Source organism: Arachis hypogaea, chromosome 9 (genome assembly GCF_003086295.3).
Source record: "Arachis hypogaea cultivar Tifrunner chromosome 9, arahy.Tifrunner.gnm2.J5K5, whole genome shotgun sequence".
NCBI lineage: Eukaryota > Viridiplantae > Streptophyta > Magnoliopsida > Fabales > Fabaceae > Arachis > Arachis hypogaea.
In genome coordinates, this window is record NC_092044.1 from 94667748 (window position 1) to 94680065 (window position 12318).

The following is a 12318-nucleotide window of genomic DNA, read 5'->3' on the forward strand; positions in this document are numbered from 1 at the left end:
ACCCTAAACCCTAAACCAACGAAACTACTATACACCCAAATCAGTAATTTTTACACCCATAAGATTTCATTTACACCCAAGGAAAGTTAAATATACACCAAACTTCTATCCACTAAAGCTTTATCCCTAAAACCCTAAACCCTAAACCCTAAAACCCTAAACCCTAAACTCTAAAAAACTAACCACTAAACCCTAAACCCTAAAACCCTAAACCCTAAACCCTAAACCCAAAACCCAAAACCCAAAACCCTAAACCCAAAACCATAAAAACCTAACCCATAAAAACCTAACCCCTAAACCCTAAACCCTAAAACCATAAATCCCTAAAATCCTAAACCCAAAACCCAAAACCCAAAACCCTAAACCCTAAACCCTAAAACCATAAATCCCTAAAATCCTAAACCCAAAACTCTAAACCCTAAACCAACCAAACTACTATACACCCAAATCAGTAATTTTTACACCCATAAGATTTTATTTTACACCCAAGGAAAGTTAAATATACACCAGACTTCTATCCACTAATGCTTTATCCCTAAACCCTAAACCCTAAACCCTAAACCCTACAAACCTAAACCCTAAAACCTAAACCCTAAACCCTAAACCCTAAAATTCTAAACCCTAAAACCCTAAATCCCTAAACCCTAAACCTTAAAACCCTAAACCCTAAACCCTAAAAACCTAACCCCTAAACCCTAAAACCCTAAACTTTAAACCCTAAACCCTAAACCCTAAAACCCTAAACTCTAAAACCCTAAAAACCTAAACCCTAAAACCCTAAACCCTAAATCCATAAAACCCTAAAACCCTAAACCCTAACCCTAAACCCTATACCTATAAACCCCTAAACCCCTAAACCCTAAAAACCTAACGCCTAAACCCTAAACCCTAAAACCCTTAAACCGTAGTAAAAAAAAATAAATAATATTTTATAACATAAACAGCAGATTGTGAAGTATATATATAAACATATATATATATAATATATATATATATACATATATATATATATATATATATGTAAAATGTGAAACACAAGAAAATTCAGAAATACACCCAAAAGAACAGTGCTTTTACACCCATATTCTGTAACTATACACCCAAAGAGTTATCCGCTGCTGCTGGTATCCTGAACTGATAATTCATAACACGTTCTTGATATTGGCTAGAATTTGAATGCACCACTGATGCAGCATCAAAGAGGTTTAACTGAATATAATAAACTCACATATTAGCTAAACAATTAACGAGAAAATTAAACTCAATTACCACATATTTAAAAAACATCACTTTTACCTTGTTTAAAGCTTTTGTTTTCTTCTTCTTTGAATCATTTGCAATCTGTTTGTCCAACTTTGAACCTAGCCTATTTTTTGAACGTCCTTTTGTTTGAATCCTTGGAGGGATTTGAAGCTCGTTAATGGATTCCAAGTTGGCGTCTTCGTGAGATAAAGAAGATATCCCCTTCCTTTTGGCTTTCAATGATTCCATCTTAACCATGATGGTATCGTACGCACGGTGCAGAATTGTAGTCAGCTCCTCCAATTCTGATGCAAATTCGCAAATATTTTGCGAACGAAAAACCAATTCGTCAAACCTCTTGCTTCTTGGTTCCAACAGTGGCTCGTCGTGGCTGCTCTTGATGTGTGTGTGTCGCCTCTTTACCTTCTTGCTCCATCGTTTTAGTATATATCTAGGTGACACTTGGCTTACTTGTTCAAAGCTTAACACGCTTAGTACGTGACGGCACAATAACCCTCTTGACTCAAATAATAAGCATTGACATTTTACCTCGGCTGGTACTGAGTCGTAAGTAACCACAAACTTATTGAATATTGAGCTGGAAACTTGTTCTCCAACTTCGTATACTGAATTGTGTTTGGACTTCCCTAAACTTTTGATGAGTGTACACATCTTGAAACTGAGCTTCAATGGAGGATTTGGTTGCACACAGTATCACCTTATGAAAATCTGCAGCATCTGATTCTCTCTCTGCTTGCTCCCTGCTTTCGAGGCAATTATCGTATTGTTTGACAAATTGAATAAACAACCTGTTCCGGGTAATAAACTTGTTAAAAAATAAATGCATACTCTCGCACCTTTGTGTGCTTCTCATCCCTGCCCAGAAGTGGTGATCCAGATAGATTGGAACCCATATATGACGGTCTTCATAGAGATCTGTAAAATACACCCAAAAATAGATTATACATACACCCAAAAAAATTCAATTTACACCTCTGCTGCACATTCTAAACAAACGTTACCTGACAGCCACTTGTTGTCCACAATACCAAAATTCAGCAGAAAATCATTCCAATTCCTATCAAATAAGTCTTTACTATGAGAGTTCCAAACAACTTGGCTCATTTCTTGTTCAATTTCTGCATGTCCCTGGTACCCGTTTAATTTGCTTGGAATCTTCTTCATTATGTGCCAAATACACTAACGGTGAATTGTTGTTGGCATACAAGCCTCTAAAGCCCTTTTCATTGATGCACATTGATCGGTGAAAAATCCTTTCAGAGCATTTCCTCCCATGCAACGAAGCCAACATTGAAATAACCATTTGAATTATTCGATTTCTTTGTTTTTCATTAAAGTGCATCCAAGAAGTGTTGACTGACCGTGGTGATTCACCCCGACTAAAGAACCACAAACCAAATTATACCTGAAACAAATTACCATAGTATAGAATGAAAAATCATTACGTACACCCAAAAAATGCTTTGTATACACCTAAAAACACCCAATATACACCTCTGCAGCAGGTTCATAAAACAACATTAATTTAGCATCATAAACATGGACAATTTATTACCTGTTTGTATTGTAGGTGGTGTCGAATGAAATAACATCTCCGAAATACTCAAAGGCAGCTCTACTTCTTGCATCGGCCCAAAAAGCTAGCTTAATCGATTGATCATCCTTGAGTTCAAGCTCAAAAAAGAAATTATGATTCTTCTCTTTCATTGTTAACAAATATTTCCCAAATTCCTTTGCATCTTCTTGTTCAGAAACATTCCACACTTCTCTCGTAATGTAATTCCTCACATCCTTTTCAATAAAATTTAACTCGCAGTGACCCCCAGCTACCGCAACAAATGATTGGTAAGTTTTGCTTGGTCTAATACCAGCCTCCTCGTTATTCTCTATTGTACGACGAATGGACATGCTTAGTTCCTTGTGCTGTTTGAGCATCTCTGCTTTACTTGGACAGCAAGGGTGTGAATGATGCAGCACAACTTTTGAAATGATCCAAGCACCAACATCCTTCAATATGTGTATATAAATTCTTGCTGGACAGTTTAAACTGGCTGTGGGATTTGTTTTCTCGGTCGGAGATATTTTAGATTTCCATTTTCCTTCTCTGCTACATGTAATCAACTGATTCTTAATCTTGTTTCCCTTCCTATTTGTGCTCTGAACTCTTGTAGAAAAACCTGCAGCCTTGGCGTAGTTGCTGTAAAATTTTCCAGCATCTTCAAGGGTGGTAAAGGTCATTCTAACCTTGGAAACAAACTGGTCATCAAAAATAGAGAGAGGCTGCAGAATACACCATGTCAAAAACTAAAAATACACCCAATCATGTCTGATCTAATACACCCGAACGACAACAACTCAACTAAAATAACAAAAAAGCCATAAACTCTAAATACACCCACACTTCCCCCTAAAATACACCCAAAAAATTCTGATCTACACCCGAGCGTCTGCTATAAATTGCAGATAATTAATCAAAACTAATACATTAGATTCAATCCAGAGATTTATGTTCACGCATTAATTTCATAGTCAATGTTAACGAATTATTCAGCTACACAATGGTATACGAATAACTGTAACAAAATTGAGAGTAATCGTAATTGTGAATGTAAATCAAACCTCAGGAACTTCGTTAGATTCAAATTCAAAATTCACTTCAGCCTGATTCAGTTGACAATCTGAGGTTGAATCATCCATTATCTTCAAAATGAGTTCAAACTTTGATTTCAAAAACTAGAAAATAAAAAAAAAACGAAGCTGGAGTTACAGAGAGAGGAACTCACGTCAATGACGAAGAACAAACCAGTGAGAAAGGAGGGGAAAAACAATCGAAAAGGCAGGGGAAGATGCACGAGAAGAAGAACGCAGAAATTTGGAAAGAAGGAGAACGAAGAAGGAAACAAATCTTTTAAAATTGGTAGTTATATATTTGCGGGATCTGTTATATAGCGCGTGTAAGCGATGTAACACTAGAAGCGCATTTTGGGGGGTTAGTGGTTAATTGACTTGTAAGGCTTACAAGCCCTAATCGCTTGTATGCAAAGAATTTCTAAAAGAAAAAGATGTGAAATTTGTAGTTTGAAAAACAAGGTTCTTCATGGTCAAGACAAGGTCTTGGATTGTGGGAACCCAAAAGAAAGAAAAAGTTAAATCGTGGAAAAAAAAAAAGAAACATTCAGCAATGCAATATTGTGGTCTATAAATAAGAGTAGTTTAGAAGAATGGAGAAACTTCAAAAAAAATTTAAAATTATACTAAAATTCTATAATTTTCAAGTCACACTGACATAAAAAAATTATGGAATATAGTATAAATAAATGTAAAAGTCTTGTTGGTAGGTCCCCAACCAAGTGGGGCCAACAAGTTTTTAAAACAAAACAAAAAAATAAAGAAAGAAGAGTGGCTAATAAGCACTACAAGAAAAATACCTATTCAAGTACACTTGAAAAGTGTAGTCAAAAGTAAAAAAATGATGCTTTAGGCTAAGGCTATGCTTTTCGGGCTACGGAGACAATTTAGTAGGGGATGCCTATTCCGCCGTTGCCTATTCTCAAATGCTACGCTTTTCTACACTAAGGGCTATGCTTTTGACGTTTGGGAATAGAGTGCGCTTTTGACGTTTGGGAATAGAGTGCGATTTTCAAGTGATGCTGTCCAGGACCAAAAGCTACGCTTTTCAGCTTTCATTTTTACTAGAATAGGCTACACTTTTCAGCGCTACTGCATCACCTGTAAAGCGTAGCCACATTGTATACCATGGCTACCGTGTAGCCTTAGGTTCCTCTTTTTTTTGTATACCATAGCTACTATATATAAGTGTAGCCTTAGGTCTCTCATTGTTTTTTTTTCTATATATATATTAATGATTTTTTTAAAACCTAATATTTAATAATATAATTATATGTATAATCCTATATTTTTAATTAAATTAATGAAACATTATAAAATAAAAATAAATACATAATAATACTATGTAATATTCTTTAAATAATAAAAATTATCCTTGAACAAGATTTAGTTGCCATAATAAATTAGTAGCCATAAAATCTTCTATTTGGGAATAATACAAATTATTTCTCTAAAAATAAAATACTTCAAACATAAGATATTTTATCTAGGAATAATACAAATTAGTAGCCATCATTCTAGCTAGTAAACAAACATCCCTTATCAATTCAGGAGTCACTCTCTGATTACCCGCTCATTTATCCCTATGTTCTTCATTTATCGTGGAAGTAGCTAATTCCTGTTCTCATCTCATCTTGTGGTGTTGGAGGAGTTCTCCTGATTTCGTCCATTCAAAATGCAGCTTATATCTACACAAACAAAAGTTACATAAGAAGTTTATTGGAGATATAATTCTCTGCAGAACAACTTCAAACACAGATGATTAATAAAAATGCTTCACCATGTAAGAAAATGAATCTTGGAATTACTTTAGTTGTCTTTGTTTCTTTTTTTAAATTCTTCAATTGTAATAAGCTCCACTATAAGTGTTGAGCTCTTTCTTTCTTTCAAGAAGAAAAAATCTTGGAATTATAAAGAATGAAGCACTTGATACCATTGTCTATATTTTTGATCGAATAAATATCTTAGGAGTATATTTTCTGTACTTTAAGTACACAAATTAAGAAAGAAAAAGAAATCACCAAATTTGCTTTCTAGTTTGCATTGCTGAAATGTACTTGTCCTGTTCTAGTGGAAAAGATCAGATAGCATATGAATTAACAATTTACTTTAATTGCGAAAATTGAATTACCAACTTATCTCCTGCTGCAAAGCCTCATCAAACCAGCTAACATGCTCTTATCCATGATTCAACCAGGGATTTTCGAGAAGAAACTCAAACCCAAGGAACGAAATTGAAACCAGTTAACTAATAATAATATAGGATGAAAGTAAAGACCAAAAAGAAATAGAAAGCAAACAAAACTTAACTAAAGATGAAGCAGAATTTTGTGCAGAAGATGAAGCTAAAGACCTTGTAGTTCTTCTAGGAATTTGTGCAGCTTTCTCTGAATTCATGTTTTCTTTGATAAAATCAACAATAGAATCATCAATTTAGAATCAAAAGTGATCAGAAGCACTAATAAAAATTAAATAAGCAAGAGTGATCAGAAACACTAATAATATGCCTTATAATAAAAAATAATATGCATAATAAACTAAATTCACTAATGAAACCAGCAAAAGTGATCAGAAGCACTAATGAAGTAGAGCATTTTTTTTAAGAATTAGCAAGGAAAGGAAACTAAAGATGATAATAACATAAAAATTAGCAGTTTTTTCTGTTAAACTTTCACCATTTACAGTGTTGAAATAATAACATACGTTCAAATTTTGCAAGTAATAAAATTAAGAAAACAGCAATAACAAAGGCAGTTTCAAAAACAACACTTGAAAAACTAGCAGTACTATATAAGAAATAGGACTAGCAACATTGCAACAACAAAATTTTGCAAGTTACAATAGTGGACACAGTAAGACAATCGATGATCAACAAAGAAGCCATACAAGGTCAATGTCCAATTGTCAATATAGCCCGCAATAAATGCTTTCCAGCCATATGCAAACCAAATCCATAGAAGCTAATATTCGAAAAACTAATCCAAGTTAAGAAAGACGATACAAGTGACAAAACTGTTTGTACAGAATTAAGCTATCCAATTTAGTATACAATATTATAACTATAGAAATAGAGATCATCAATCTGATCAGTACTTTCTTTTACCCATTTTCAGTTACAATCTCTCTAGTGCATAGCAATACAAGGAGTAAGGAAAAGATGGTCATACCGTCAACCATATTTCGCAATATCTACTCATGCATCCACTCCCAAAAGTTACTAAATAAAAAGACCGTGAAACTATATATATAATGGTAAGTTTTGGTAAAAGTATAAAATCTCTCTTCATACATAGTTCTTGAATCTTAACTCTCATTTTTATAGTTCAGGCTACAAGGGCTAACCTCAGTATATAGTTTTTCTAGAATGACAAGGGCATTTTGATGATAGGCTCTCTCAGCATCAACTTATTAAATGGGAGAACAAATGAGAAAGGAAACACAAGGCTTAGGATAGGAAAATACATGAAAATAATTTTTCTCAACTATAAAATAGTGCAAACCAATCAATAAATGACAGCTAACATCATATAAGAAGAATTAATTATATGATGAGAAATTTTACCATTATAAATTTAGATTTTCATAAAGGTTTTAACCCATGGTAGGATAGAAACCACAATTTATCACTATTTCACTATCATGTCAAGTATACACTAAGAGAAGAATGGACTATGAATATAAAGGAATCAAAGCAAGTACAATTGAATTCTATTTTATAGAGGGGTGGACTAAGATAATATAAGAGAGAGATTATGAATGCACCTTCTCATAGGCAAGGGCATCTGGTTGTGCAAAAAAATTTGTCATTAGCTCATCATGATTACTCCCTACCTCACCTGCAAGAAGCAAATCAATTATAAATTGTGGTTAGACTACAAGATCGTAACTAAAAAATAGAGTTTAAATTCTATGCACCCTTCAATATAAAACACTTTTACATTAAAATCCAATCTCGTGCTACCATCTAAATATCTAGTTACATAGTTGTAACACTTTCATGAAATTTTTTTATGAATTTTTGTCCTCATCAACCATAATAATCAATTAAAACTACACATTAGTGTTAAAAAATCACAAACTAACATTCAAATACAAATTATAGCAAAATATATCTATCTATGTTGTTTGTTTCTAGTTTACCAAAATCAATCTCACCCGCTTCAAATGGTAGAGGTATCCCGTCAATCAAAACTCCCTTTCCATTACTTTCTATGCTGACCTAATATCAAACAAGTAGGAAAATATAAGAACAGAGAAAATAACAATAAAGTGCCTGAGGCTTTAAATCACAAGGCTATACTAAACAAACCTGTTGAATGTGTGGGGCAAGCTTCTCCAAGGATTGAGAATAAATATGCATTATGTGCCGAGTAGCTATACAGTGTTCATACAAACTCGAGCAATATGTGGACTAATAAGAGGAAACAAAATTAGACACTCAGAAAAATCTTAATAGATTCACAGCTACAAGAACCCACTTTTAAAAAAACAAAATTAAAAGAAAGAAATTTGCAAACAAAGTTTAATAATTTTGTCCCACTAGATGCAGATAGCTTACAAAGATTAGACAATACACAAAACAACAAAGACAATAACAATAACTAGAGTTAGATACATGAAACAACCAATGCTATTGTGCCCTGTCATAAGTCATCTTTGTGTTTATCTCATTCATTTTTAAATCTCTTCTAATAATTTCTGCTAAAGTTTTCTTTGTTCTTCCTCTCCTCTAAAATACACCATTTGTAACTAACTCAAGCAATCTACCCTGACCTCTCTGAAGCTTAGAAAGCTGTAAGACAATTAACGGACGGAAAGGAATCAAGAAAAGCAACAGCAATGTAAGTAGTGCACCAAACAACAATAGAAATCAACAATTTTAGGAAATTAGAGTAGTCCATAAACCAACAACCCCTTAACACAGCAGCCACAGGACCTGAAAACTTGAAAATAATTAGGAAACATCAAAACTATAAACAAATTAAAAAAACATGATGCTTCTTAATTAAAAAACAAATAATCGTAGAACCTCTCCTAATCAGAACAATCATAAAAACCCCTAATCAGAAGTTTCAATCATCAAATTCCCTAATCAAAACAATAATTATTTACCTGAGCTTGAGCAGAGGTCAAAGAAGAGAAGAAGAAGAAGAAGACTAGTAGCAGAAAAGAAGAGGATGATTGGGGACAACACCGTCGTGACTGAGACAGGAAAACCAGTCATCATCGTTGAGGGTCAGAGAAGCACTGTCACACTTTGCGTTCGTTGTCGCTGAGGGTCGTCAACTCATCATCACCGAGAGGCGAGAAGCAGCACAGCACCGTCATGACTCTGAGGCTCGTGAGTTGTGATAGAAGCCGTGACGGTGGCTGGTGAGAGACAAAGAGAGGGTTGAGAGGGAAAGGGTGATGGCAGATGGTGAGAGGTAGAGAGAGGGCTGAGAGAGGAAAGGTGGTGACACCGTTCGTGAGCAATGAGGGGGACCGAGGGTGCATGGCTGCGTCTTGTGGTGCTGAGAGAAGAGGGCTGTTTGCAGACCCTAGAGTGTATGGTAATATGTGATTTGATGAAAAAAAAAACAAAAATTAATAAGCGTTTGTGTATTTGGCTCTAGATACATTAAGCATCACTTTTAAAGTGCACCCAAAACATAATAAATAGGTTACTTTTTAAAAGCGCTTCTTTTAGTATGAAAAGTGTACCCATAAATATCAATATAAGGCTACGCTTTATAAGTGATCTTTATTGTATCTAAGGCTACACTTTTTAAATGATGCAACAATTGTGTTTTCTATTCCCTTATAAAAAGGGAACACAGAGAAAAGCATAGGCTACGCTTTTCAAATATAGCTTAAAAAAAGTGTGGTTGAATGGATGTTTTTCTTGTAGTAAAGCCACGGTAAGGAGAGAGAGAGTGAGATTTTTGAAGCCCTCATTTTGAAACAAAATGAAACAGAGAGAGTGAGGAGTGGTTTCGACGTCAAGAGAAGAAGAAAATTGGGGGAAAAGAGCATTGCCATTTTGATCACATTGATCAGGTAAATTCGCTCCATTTCTTATGAAATTTTAGTATGTTATTCCTGGTGTGGAGATGAACATTAGGATATAACTTGTTAGTTGTATTGCCTTCTCTTTTGCCTGATTTGAGATACCCACTTTGTGGAGAATTTATGTTGATTCCACCAGTTTTGGTAATGTATTTTGTTGATTGTTGAGATGCCCTAGTGTCACTAGGAAGACTGTTTGTGTATCCATTATTCTGATAGTGGAAGATTTTTCTGGACTTGGTCCCGTGGGTTTTTTGTCCCTCTTTTGGGGGTTTTTCCACATTAAAATTCTGGTGTTTGATTATTTAATTTCTGCCATTATATTTGTTGCTTGGAGTATCTTTGGTATTGCCTATTTAATTGCACAGGTTGTGAGAAAATTATTTTTGGTGCTTCTGTTGTTAGACAGGTTCTTGTTTTGAACCTTTGTTGAGTTTTCCCAATAAAGTGGCATCAGAGCTTGGTTGTTTGTCTCTGTGCTGATTAAATGGAGGAAAATACTCATGGACCAAATATGGTCAAATTGAATTCCCAAAATTATTCAATTTGGAAGACCTTCATGGAAGATATGTTGTATAACAAGGACTTGTATGATCCTATGGAGGGAGACAAATCCAAAGGTACTAAATCCGATGCTGAATGGAAGAAGATTAATCGGAAGGCAGTTGCTTTGATTAGGCAATGGCTCGATCTTAGTGTGTATCCACATAGTGACACCAAAACGAATACTGAGAAGATGTGGAACAAATTGTAGGAGTTATATGAGAGGAAGAATGTGCAAAACAAAGCATTCTTTATCAGGAAGCTTGTCAATATGAAGTATACTGAAGGTAAATCAATGCCGGAGCACTTGAGCATTTTTCAGGAGATGGTGAACCAACTAACAAATAATGAAATCACTTTGAATGATGAGTTGTAAGCCTTGTTGTTGTTGAGCTCTTTGCCTAATAGTTAGGAAGTTCTGGTTGTGACACTGACTAACTCAGCTCCAAATAGAAAGTAGATGTTAGCAATGGTTAAAGAGAGCATGCTGAATGAAAAAGCCAGAAGAAAAGAGTGAGGTTTGACTAATGCCTCCTTACAGTCAGAAGCACTTGTTTCAGAGTCACGGTAGAGAAGTCAAAGTAGAAAACCTCACAGTTCTGACAAGTCAGAGAATCGAAGCAAGTCAAGAGGAAAGTATAAGCCAAGAAAGGAGTTTATTTGTCACCATTGTGGCAAGCCATATCAAGAGGTATTGTAGGTTCTTGAAAAGAGAACAATCAAGGGGAAGAAACAAAGACAAAGGTAAAGATAGTGATAAAGAAACTGCTGCTATTGTTTATGAAGATGTTCTTATCACATATGATGAAAATTATGTGAATCTTGTCTGTGATGATTCCACTTGGATTATGGATTATGGACTCTGGTGCCTCATGTCATGTCACTCTGAAACGTGAATTTTTCACTTCCTATACTGCTAGAAATTTTGACAAGATCAAATTGGGAGATAAAGGAGTGTGTGATATCATTGGTATGGATGATATGTGGCTTAAAACCAACATGGGATGCAAGTTGCAATTGAAGAACGTTAGGCATGCGCCAGATATGCGGTTCAATCTCATTTCAGTGAAGGCATTGGATCAAGAGGGGTATTGCACTTCCTTTGGTAGTGGAAAATGCAAGATTACCGAAGAGGCTCTCATTGTTGCTAGAGAAGATAATAGTCTCACTACTCTCTACCTGTTGCAAGTAAAGTTGTGCAAAGAAGATTGAATATAGCTGATGATTCCTCTTCTAATTTGTGGCACATACGTCTTGGTCAGTTCAGCAAGAAAGGACTAAACGTCTTGGCCAAGAAGCACTCACTTCCAGTGAAAGGTACAACTTTAAATACTTGCACTCATTGTTTTGTTGGAAAGCATGCTAGAGTACCATTTCATAATTCTAGACCTCATAGGAGATCACATGTTCTAGATTTAGTTCACGCTGATGTTTGCACTATAGATGCTAAGACACTAGGTGATGCATCATATTTTGTTACTTTTATTGATGATTATTCTCGAAAAATGTGGGCTTTTGTTTTGAAATCTAAAGACCAGATGCTCAGAATCTTCAAACACTTTCATGCAAGTGTTGAAAGAGAAACAGGAAGGAAATTGAAATGTGTTCGAGCAGATAATGGTGGTGAATACAGGGGTCTATTTGAAGAGTATTGTAAAGGACATGGGATCAAGTTTGAGAAGATAGTTCTGAAGACTCCTCAACATAATGGAGTTGCAGAGAGAATGAATCGCACTATTAATGATAGAGTCAGATGTATGCTCTCTCATGCAAAGTTGCCTAAATCCTTTTGGGGTGAAGCGATAAGGACTGCAGTAGATTTGATCAACCTTTCTC

The 12318-nt window shown here is 35.0% G+C and overlaps 1 long non-coding RNA gene across 2 annotated transcripts; it reads right to left on the minus strand.

Moving 5' to 3' along the window:
• Window positions 1-5230: 5230 nt before the first annotated feature.
• Window positions 5231-9547, minus strand: LOC112711252 (uncharacterized). 2 transcript variants are annotated; one of them, XR_003157382.3, is made up of 6 exons: window positions 9004-9547; window positions 8201-8302; window positions 8047-8110; window positions 7654-7727; window positions 6023-6293; window positions 5231-5579 (listed from the first exon to the last, which is right to left on the minus strand). It is a non-coding gene; the product is annotated as an uncharacterized lncRNA (long non-coding RNA). The 2 variants fall into 2 exon arrangements; XR_003157383.3 differs by having other exon boundaries at window positions 8201-8827; window positions 9004-9520.
• Between the last annotated feature and the right edge of the window lie 2771 nt (window positions 9548-12318).